This window comes from Euphorbia lathyris, chromosome 3 (assembly GCF_963576675.1).
Source record: "Euphorbia lathyris chromosome 3, ddEupLath1.1, whole genome shotgun sequence".
NCBI lineage: Eukaryota > Viridiplantae > Streptophyta > Magnoliopsida > Malpighiales > Euphorbiaceae > Euphorbia > Euphorbia lathyris.
The window spans coordinates 84,717,169-84,728,630 of NC_088912.1; the positions used below are offsets into that span (position 1 = coordinate 84,717,169).

Here is an 11,462-nt window from a genome sequence, read left to right on the forward strand (position 1 = left end):
TCGGCAGAGAATTGCCTGAAACTTCAAATTCATCTTAATTTCCTAAAAATCAAACCTAAAATCATGAAATATAAATATTTTATGTATTTAAATCACCACATAAAATCATCTAATCATAAAAATGGTATTTTGAAAATAAAATAAAATAAACAAAAACATAAGAAAAACAAAATAAACTGTGCAAGAAAAACTGAGTAATTTATACGTCAGATAATCTTGTTACGAACGGAATTTCAATTTGTGAAATATTTTCGTAATAGATTTTACATCGATCACCATTAACTTTGAATCGAACTCCGTTAGGACCTTCCAGTTCCAAAGAACCATAATCGAATGTTTTGACGACTAAATATGGTCCTAACCATCTGGACTTAAGTTTTCCTGGAAATAAACGAAGTCGTGAATGAAATTAAATCACTTTATCCCCAACATTAAAGTGTTTGACTTTAATTTTGGCATCGTGCCATTTCTTCACTTTTTCTTTATAAATCTTTGCATTTTCATAAGATAGATGACGTAACTCATCTAACTCATTCAAATTGAGCAAACGTTTCTTACCTGTTTGATGTAAATCGAAATTAAGTTCTCTAATAGCCCAATAGGCTTTATGTTCTAATTCGACTGGCAAATGACATGTCTTACCATATACTAAGCGGTAAGGAGTCATTCCTATTAGTGTTTTAAATGCAGTACGGTACGCCCATAACGCATTATTGAGTTTAGAAGACCTAGAATGGCATTCTGACATTATGGATTCGTACTCGTTTTCACCAACGCATCTCCTAATTATTCCATCACCACAAGTCTTGAACAGAAAATGATCCTCCCAAAAATATTGTTTAATATCGAAGAAGAATTTCTTCTTTTGTTGGAAATCTAATCCTTCCGGGACAATATTGGCTGCAAGATAATTAGCAATATCTGCATACCAAGGTGAAATGACACTTTTTATTTGATAGAGATGTTCATCAGGGAAATCATCTCGTATACCGACAGTTTCACCTATGGGACCGTTCTCATCTTCAAGTCTCGATAGATGATCGGCGACAAGGTTTTCTACTCCCTTTTTGTCTTTGATTTCTATATCAAATTCTTGCAATAATAAAACCCATCTAATAAGACGTGGTTTTGCATCTTTTTTAGCAAATAAATATCTTAATGCTGCATGATCGGTATAAATAATAACTTTTGAACCTAATAAATATGACCTAAACTTGTCACATGCAAAAACTACGGCTAACATTTCTTTTTCTGTTGTGGTGTAGTTTAATTGTGCACCAGACAGTGTGTGACTTGCATAATAAATGACATGAAGTTTCTTATCTTTCCTTTGACCTAAAACACATCCGACAGCTAAATCACTTGCGTCACACATAATTTCAAATGGTAAATCCCAATCGGGTTTAGCAATAATAGGTGCACTGACTAAAGCAGTTTTCAACGTTTCGAAAGCTTTAACGCATTCTTCATTAAAATCAAAGGTTGAATCTTTCATGAGTAAATTAGTAAGTGGTTTGGAAATTACAGAGAAATTCTTAATAAATCTTTTGTAAAAACCAGCATGTCCTAAGAATGATCTTACTCCCTTAACAGTAGTTGGAGGGGGTAATTTCTCTATTACTGAAGTTTTTGCTCTATCTACTTCTAATCCTTTTTCAGATATTTTGTGACCTAAAACAATTCCTTCGTCAACCATGAAGTGACATTTTTCCCAGTTTAATACCAAATTTGTTTCTTCACACCTAGACAAAACTTTATCCAAGTTTTCTAGGCAAGAATCAAAAGAATCTCCATAAACTGAAAAATCGTCCATAAAAACTTCCATGATATCTTCAATGAAATCATTAAAGATCGCAGTCATACAACGTTGGAATGTTGCAGGTGCGTTACATAAACCAAAGGGCATTCTTCTATATGCAAATGTTCCGTAAGGACATGTGAAGGTTGTTTTATCTTGGTCATCCGGGTAAATGTATATTTGAAAGAATCCGGAGTAACCATCTAAAAAGCAGTAGAAAGCATGACCAGCTATCCTTTCGATCATTTGATCAATGAAAGGAAGAGGAAAATGATCTTTCCTAGTTACTTTATTTAGATTTCTATAATCTATACAAACCCTCCAACCAGTGGTGGTTCGTGTGGGTATTAATTCACCTTTTTCATTCCTTACAACTGTTATGCCTCCCTTTTTAGGTACACAATGGATTGGACTAACCCATTCACTATCCGAAATAGGATAGATGATTCCATTGTCTAGAAGTTTAGTAATCTCATTTTTTACCACTTCCTTCATGTTCAGATTTAGGCGTCTTTGCCTATCCGCTTTAGGTGGCTTATCTTCTTCTAAGTGAATCCTATGCATTACAATACTCGGATTAATACCTTTTAGGTCAGAAATTTGCCAACCCATGCTTCCTATCCTATTTCTAACAACTTGTTTCAATTTTTCTTCTTGAACTTGTGTTAATTTGTTAGAGATAATTATAGGTAGAGAGTCGCCTTCGCCTAAGAAAGCGTACCTCAAATGACTTGGTAATTCCTTAAGTTCTAATTCAGGTGGAACTACAATCGAAGGCGGAACTGGTCCATCTTCTCGAATCAAAGGTTCTAGGTCCTTATCTTCTGGTTCCTCACTCATTATAGGTTCTATTATTTCTTCTTTCTGAACAATATCATTTACACATTCTTCAATTAAATCGAGTTTCATACAAGCGAAATCTTCCATAGGATATTTCATCGATTGGTTCATATCAAACTCAATTTTATCGTCTCCTATTCGTAAAACTACTTTCCCTTCCGACACATCAACTAGAGCACGTCCCGTGTTCATGAACGGTCTACCAAAGATTAGCGGACAATTTACATCATAAGCAAAATCTAAAATAACGAAATCGGTAGGAAAAATAAATTTGTCAACTTTAACTAAAACATCCTCAATTATACCGTATGGTCTTTTAGTGGTTTGATCTGCTAATTGCAAAACCATATTGGTACGTTTGATGTCTTCTTCTAATCCTAATTTATTAAAAATAGATAATGGCATGAAGTTAATGCTTGCTCCTAAATCACAGAGACAACTGGGAAATTCTATATCGCCCAATTTACACGGAATGGTAAAACATCCGGGATCTTTGAGTTTAGTGGGCAAATTGCTTGACACAATCGAACTGCAATCTTCAGTTAGTGAAATGGATGAAATTCCTTCCCAACTGATTTTCTTTGAAATTAAATCTTTGAGGAATTTACCGTAATTGGGAATTTGCGTAATTGCATCCACAAACGTTAAATTAATATGCAAATTCTTAAGTTTGTCTTAAAAATGTTAAAAGTTGTTTGACATAGTCCTTATTGCGGACTTTGTGTGAAAAATGTGGTTTAGGTACAAAAGTTTTTGTACTAGAGTCAATCGGTGCATCTTTTTGTTTTAAAGTATCTTCTTTGGGTTTTGGTAAATCAGTTCCAGGTAAAGTCGAATTTCCGGGCATTTCCGGACCTAAGTAATTTTTCCCTGAACGAAGAGTGATAGCCTTAACATGGTCTTTCGGATTTTCTTCCGTATGGCTTTGAAGGCTTCCCTCTTTGCGGGATGGAATTGATTTAGCGAGTTGTCCAATTTGAATCTCCAAATTATGGATGCTAGATGATTGGTTTTTAATAAGCTGATCGAATTTATTCTCGATCCGTTTAAAACCATCGTCGTGATTACTTATTTTTCCGCTCATAGCATCAATGAATTTGTCGATTTTAGAAGATAAAGTGCTAATCGAATCTCTTGATTGATTTTGATAATTAGTAGTACGATTTTGATTAGCATTAACATTATTGTTGTTGTTATCTCTCCAGTTAAAGTTAGGATGATTTCTCCATCCAGGATTATATGTATTGGAATAAGGATTATTAGTTTGGTTTTGCCCTTGGACAAAGTTTACCTGTTCAATTTCACTCATACCTTCGTAATCCACATCCATTTGGATTGGTTGACCATTAGGATCACATGGTGCCATAAACCTATCAATTTTGTGCGACAAGGCAGAAAATTGGGCTTGCAACATCGCCACTGGATCAAGATTCGCTATACCTTTAACTGATGATGTTGTTGAGGATGATGGTTTCGCTGATGGTAGGTGTCCATGTTCCGCGGGCCACATACTGCTGTTGATTGCCATTTCCTCCAAAAGTTCTCTTGCTTGGGTAGATGTTTTCTTCATGAATAACCCTCCAGACATAGCGTCCAATGAACCTCTAGTTGAAGGATTTAGTCCATTATAAAATGTTTGCATTAAAAGTTCAGCGGGCAATTGGTGGTGTGGGCATAAACGTTGAAGTTCTTTAAAACGTTCCCAAGCCTCATAAAGAGTTTCACTATCATTTTGAGAAAAAGACGTTAACTCTTTAATGACTCTTGCGGTTTTTGCTAAAGGGAAAATTTTTGATAAAAATGCTTGGGCTAATTGCTCCCAAGTCTCAATTGATGCGGCTGGCATAGAAGTTAACCATTCTTTGGCTCGATCCTTCAAAGTAAAAGGAAAAAGGCGAAGATTGATTGCTTCTGCAGTCACATTTGGTATTTTAAAAGTGTCACAAATTTCTAAGAAATTTGTCAAATGGGTATTAGGATTTTCGTTAGGTAACCCGTAAAATGTTACATTATTTTGCAACATATTAAGCAACGCTGGCTTAATTTCAAATTGATTTTCATTAATCTGGGGTCTAACTATACTATTTGTTACACCGGCCACTCCTGGCCTAGCGTAATCCATAAGTGTCGCCATTACTTCTGGCTCGGTAATTTTAGTTTTTATTGGGGTTTTGTTTTTCTTTTTCTTTTCTCTCTTGTTCTTTTTAAGGGTCTTTTCAATTTCTGGATCAAAAGGGTCTCGTGACGTGCCCGAACTTCGAGAACTGTGCATGAACTTGAAATTTTTCACGAACCAAAACTACCTACAAAACAGAATTTTTGAAAAGCAAATATATTAGTAATTGAAAATAAATAAAATATAAAAGTTTGAATAAATATGAATAAACCTAGATTCGTAATAAAACACGAAAAATTTAAAATTTTGTCAAAAATTTTGGCGTTCCCCGGCAACGGCGCCAAAAACTTATTGAGCGATTTCCGCAAGTGCACGGTATACGCTTGTAGTAATAAAAGATATCGATCCCACAGGGAACGTTTTTTAACAAAACTTATTTATAATCGGTTGAATTTTACTTTTAAAGGTTTATAATATGGAAAAATCGTTTAATCGGTTTTGGTTTTGAAATTGCTAGAATGAGAATTAGATTAGAGTATGAAAACGTTAGAAAATATTCTGATTTAAGAATGAATTTGCAAAACAGGAGCGTTTAGTACTTTTTAGAAAAGTAAACTAATGTATTCGTTTGCATTAAGCAAAGAAACAACTTTAAACTTTGTACGAATTATAAAGATGAAATAAATGATGGAACCTCTAATTAATTGGCTTTGAACGCGACAAAACCCTTTCGGGATAGTTGCCCTTAATCAAATTAAAACTCTTTCGAGATGATAGTTTGCCTAAGTGTTCAACAAAGTTTCCTTGTAAAGATTTGAATTAAATATGTTTTAATGAAAACACCAGCAGTCACTTTAGTGGATTGGTTACCATAAGTGCTGCATAACGATCTATCGAATAGAACGGACTTTATTAGATGAAATGTAAATTGATACAAGTTTATAGAGAACATGGAGCATTGAATTCTTCGACGGCGTGCAAGTGAATGGGTTGATCAATCCTTTCCTTGGGTTTCGTTAGAGTTTGTCAGGCTCAGGGGCGAATCCTCTCCTCAATCTTCTCGCTGTAACTTCGTAATAGGGATACGGTCGGCCTCTACCAAAATGAAAACTAAACTGGAACAATGTCTAAACGTTACTGAATTTTGTTATTAATTTGTAAACAATGTGTGTACAGCATATTGCTTTGAACAGAAATGAACTTCTAATCTCTGAATCACTTGATTCGGAATTTCTGCATAAATTCTACACTAATTCTTTCTTCTATACATATCACATATATCTTTCAACTCTCCATCAACTCTTTATTTATAGATGTTAAAGAGTCTTGATTGAAATGTCGTGTCCGTTGTGAAGGATCTTGTCCGCTGCGGAAGGACGTCTTTATCCACTCGAACAGTCGTGTTTTGTTGAAAACGAAAGTGTGCAAAATGGCTTCCAAATCTCCTGCTCGTACCGAGATTTATCAAATTCACTACCGTGAATGGGGAAGCATCAAGTTGAGCTTCGGACGAAGGGAAGAAGTGGCTGAAGGCGCGTGTCGCGACCGTGAAAGAGGGGGGTCGCGGTCGCGGCACGAAGCTTTTTCTGAATTTCTGCTCTCGTTCGTGTCCTCGACTTGGCGTTATTAATTTTCGTCGTCTTCGACTCCTTTTGTAGGGCTTTTCTTCTATTTTTGAGCTCTTTTTACTCCTATTTGGATTTTACCAAATATTTATGTACCTTGCATGAAAGAAACATATTCGAGAGTAAAAGTATTCTAAATAGGTATAAATAGCATAAATTCGTAGCAATATTGATGTAATTATTAATGATATTTTAGGTATATTTTGGGCTTAACACCTCCCATGGTGAGTGGCTGGATAGGTCCGAAAAGATCCAAATGTAGTAATTCTAATGGTCTTTTGGTTGAAACAACCTTTTTGCTATGAAATGACTTTTTGATTTGTTTACCTTGCTGACAAGCATTACAGAGTTGATCTTTTTCATACTTTAATTTGGGTAATCCCTCAACTAATTGCTTTCTAGCTAGTTTGGCAAGGAGGTCCATACTGACATGCCCAAGTCTCCTATGCCATAGCCAGGAGTTGTCCTCTTTTGACACCAAGCATATACTGTTTGAAAATTCCTTTTCCAAACTCAACATGTAAACATTTTCTACACGAGGGGCTGTTAAAATCAAGTCATTTGTTTTTCCCTCGAGTATTTGACACTTATTATCCTCAAATATAACCTTCCTTCCACTCTTGCAAAGCTGCGCTACGCTTAAAAGATTATACTTGAGACCTTTAACTAAGGAGACTGACTCAATTTTAGGGTTACCTCCGATAGTTCTTGAGCCAACTATCTTGCCCTTCTTGTTGTCTCCAAAGCTTACACTACCTCCTCGTTTAAGCTCTAATGTGATGAACTGAGTTTCATCACATGCCATGTGTCTTGAGCATGTGATGTCTATATACCAGAGTTTTGATTTCTCCACGCATGTCAAGCTAACCTGCATTTTAAACTATTCGTTTTTAGGTACCCAATTCTTTTTGGGTCCTTTCTTGTTAGTGTAAACAGGTGCAAAGTCATATTTGAACTTGTGACGACATACTTTTGTAGTATGGCCACTTTTACCACAAAAGCCACACATAGTTACCCTTTGAGGGTGATGTTGAGTGTGGTCAGCATTGTTGTGCTGAGCATGCCAGCATACCTTGGTAGTATGACCTTTCTTACCACAAAAGTCACATTGGACAGTCTGTTTGTTATGCCAGCACACAGCTTTTGTGTGTCCTTTCTTCCCACAACAGCTACATTGAGTAAACTGTTTATGCTGACCAATACCTGAGTACTCAGCATGGGGTTTATTCTTAGTTGAACCTTTTATTTGGTTCTGTAAGGTTGTGACATCCTTTCTAAGTTTCTTTGACTCAATTTGAACCTCCGTCACAAACTTATGTAAGATTTGCATGTTCGTATGTAAATCTGAGTTGTCCTGGAGGAGATATCGGAGGTCACTTAGCTTGACCTCCTCAATCTCGTCGCAGTGCCTGCTGAGTGCCTTAATCTTTTTGTTACATTTCTCAGTTAGTGTATATAAGTCACTCAGGGCATTTACCATTTCATTTCTAAGCAAAAGTAAGGATGTTACCTCATTGTTGTTTTCCTCCTGCTCAGAATCTCCAGAGAGGTCAGCTTGCTCAGATTGAGATTGGTCAGCTCCATCATCTGCCATGAAGCATATGTTGGCTGTTTCATTTTGCTCAGCTTCTGATGATGTCGACTCATCACTGTCACTCCACGTGGCCACCATTGCCTTTTTGCTTCCATTCTTATCCTTCTTCAGATTAGGACAGCTTGACTTAATATGCCCAGTTTGATGGCATTCATAACATGTGACAGGCTTGGAGCTGTCCCTTTTGTATCTGGTGTCACTAGACTCAGCTTTATATCTGTCTCCTCTCTTGTATGGCCGCTTACTATTTCTTTCATTTCTTCTGAACAGCTTTTTCATTTTTCTAGTAAACATGGCCATTTCCTCATCATCAGTTGACTCACTTTCTGTGGAGTCAGCTTTCATCACTAGTGATTTCTGTTTCTTATCCTCAGATTTTTCTTTAGCTTCAAAGTTTTTCATGGAGATTTCATGGGTCAGCAAGGAACCGATCAGCTCATCATATTTGTATGTGGTCAGGTCCTGAGCTTCCTCTATAGCTGTTTTCTTGGCTTGCCAGCTTTTGGGAAGACTTCGTAAGATCTTCTTCACTTGTTCTTCTTCAATGAAATTCTTACCGAGTCTTTTAAGCTCATTTATTATGTTGGTGAACCTGGCATTCATTGCTGAGATGTCCTCATTGTCAGTCATCTCAAACAGCTCATACAATCGCATGTGTTGGTTCACTTTGGATTCCTTAACTTTGTTGGTGCCTTCATAAGTTACTTCCAGCTTTTTCCAGATCTCCTGTGCTGACTCACAACCTGAAATCTTATTGTATTCTGTAGCATCTAGAGCACAATGAAGCATATTGATAGCCGAAGCATTATTTTGTAATTTTCTGAGGTCATCCTCTGTCCACTCAGTTTCACTCTTGATAACTTTCTCATTATCAACAGTTTTATAAGGTACATGTGGACCTTGAGCTATTGCAAGCCATGCACTCATGTTTGTGGCTTGAATAAAGTTCTTCATCCTATTCTTCCAGAATGTATAATTAGATCCGAAGAATAGGGGAGGTCTAGTGATTGATAATCCCTCAGGGAGTATCTGTGTTGTTTGGTTTCCTGGGAGGAAACGAGTGCTATTCTCACCCATTTTTCGGGATCAGCTCAAGATTGTTAGATCTTTGAGTAGTGAGCTTAGGCTCTGATACCACTTGTTGGTCCCTAGTAATTAGTTCCAAGGGGGGTTAGGAACTAATGTAACTTTTTCGCTTTTAATTATGCTGACTTAATGTTATTTTAAGAGTTTGATAACTCAGCGTGTTGGTCAGCACGGGCGTTTGATTAGTCAGACAGTTTTAGTTCTATGTTGACTAAGACTGCTTGACTTGAGAGTTGGGAATTGACACTTGAAAGGTCAGCTTCCAACTTAGCACTCAGATTTACTCAGTTTCAGTTTTAACAATTTATAAGCTGAGTAAATACAACAAGCAACACATGCACATGTATATATATATATATATATATATATATATATATATATATATATATATATATTGAGAGAGAGAGTTTAGAAGTTACTCAGCACGACTTATCCTGGTTCGGCCTCTCTGCCTACGTCCAGTCCCCAGTTCCTCCTGGGATTTTCAATCCAATACTGAGCTCTTTTAAGGTAGAGCACAAACCCTTTACAAGGCAGTGAGTATGCAAGAGTACGTCCTCTATTCGTCTACTCAGCTCCTACTAAGTACTACAACCCAGCACTTAGATTTTTCTACCACTGAATACTTACAACCAAGTACTCAGCTCAACACTCTCAATATTCCTATTGATCACACACTTGTTCTTTTTCGACTAAAGAACACCTTAGATGATTACAAAAACATTTATTTAAAAGCTAAATAAAGGTTAAAAAAAAGGGAAAAAAAACAAAAGTAGTAAAAATAAGGTGCAAATTAACACAAAAATAAAAATAAAGTGTAAACTGCCATAAAATTAAAATTTAAAGTACGAAAATAACAGTTACTGAAAATAAAAATAACGTTCTATCATTTACTCTCATCCCCCATTAGTGTAGCGTTTTGTCCCAAAATGCGAAATAACACTAAAGCAAAAAGTAAAGGAGAGAAGAACTCCCTGTCTAAGGCAATTGCCAGTCGTTCTGATTGGCGTAGTGGGCCATGAACTGGGCCATCTGCTGGAGTATGGGGTCCTGCTATAGCTGACGTGCCTCCTGCTGCTGCTGATACGTCTCGATGCGCTGCAAAGTGGCCTGATTCTCCCGCCCTAGTAGCTCGAGGGCCTCAAGCCTCTCGTGAATGGAACGTGGGTCAACTGCCGGTGCACCACCAGGATCAACTGGCTCCTCATCCCCCGCACCCTCCATCTCATTTTCCTCCATTTGATCATCCTCAGTTGGGTCCACGGGCCAAAACTCAAAATTTTCTGTCATATATTGTGCTTTCCGCAAATAGGATTTATTGAAAAATTTAGGTGCTAAGTGAGGGACGCCCACTAGACGGTCCTTATACCCGAAATGATATGCAAATTGAGTGATGACATGACCAAATGCTAAGGTTCGCCTAGAGGTGTCTATGATGTCTTGTATTGATTTGAAAATGAAGTGGGGTACGTTAGGTCGGGTTCGGGTGGATAAACAGTGGAGTAAAATGAGCTCCCTATTGTTGACTTTATCTGAATGTTTCTTACCCGAAATGCTATGACATATGAATTTGTGCATCAATCTCAGATTTTGATCAACAATTTGCTTGTTTAGCAATTTGTTAGAATCGTATAAAGCATTGTCTGTGATTGAGGCCCAAAGTGACTCAAATGTAACCTCTTTGGGGGGTAATTCTAAACCTCCCTCGGGCATGTTAAACAATGTGCAAAAGAGCCCTTCAGTCACTTCCCTTTCTTCCCCCAACAACCTAAACATTATTTTGGTTTTGTCTTGTTCATCCGTACCCATCCTAAAGCTAACAAAAAATTCCGTAATCAGCGACGGGTAACTAAAAATTGGTGTCGATGCAAAATCATTCCATCCTAACCATTCTAAGAACTCACGAATAGCACCCGAGTTTCCCAATTTATCCAACACAGGAAAGTCAAAATAATGAATATGAGCAAGAGACGTGACACGTAATCGATCATACCGGTCACCTTCCCGAGGAGATTTGAGGAGGAACGGACACTGGTAATGTTTGGAGAGATGATGCTCGTAAAATATATAGCATTTAATAGGACAAGTGTATCCTATCGCAACAAGTAATATTGTGCTAAGCACGAGATCGAACCACAAAGACTATTCATTATAACTAGTAAATCTACCTAGAATTATCTAATTGTTTAGAGGGTTGGATAAAGATTTGGGTTTTTAATAACTAACTAATTGAATTAAAGGAAATAAACATAACAAAATAAAGTGAACAATTGACAGGGTAGAAGGTGAATTGACGGATGGCACAATATAGGTTGAGGATTCCTTTGATTAAATCCTAGGTATGGGTTTAGGGAGTTCAGATTTGTGTTTTACCAATGATTGAAGGTAATTGTCCTAAGTGAA

The 11,462-nt window shown here is 36.9% G+C and overlaps 1 non-coding gene across 1 annotated transcript; it reads left to right on the top strand.

Annotated features, from left to right (window-relative positions):
- Positions 1 to 4,296: 4,296 nt before the first annotated feature.
- On the top strand, positions 4,297 to 4,403 carry LOC136225046 (small nucleolar RNA R71). The gene has a single exon (XR_010686784.1). It is a non-coding gene; the product is annotated as a small nucleolar RNA R71 (small nucleolar RNA).
- Positions 4,404 to 11,462: the final 7,059 nt, after the last annotated feature.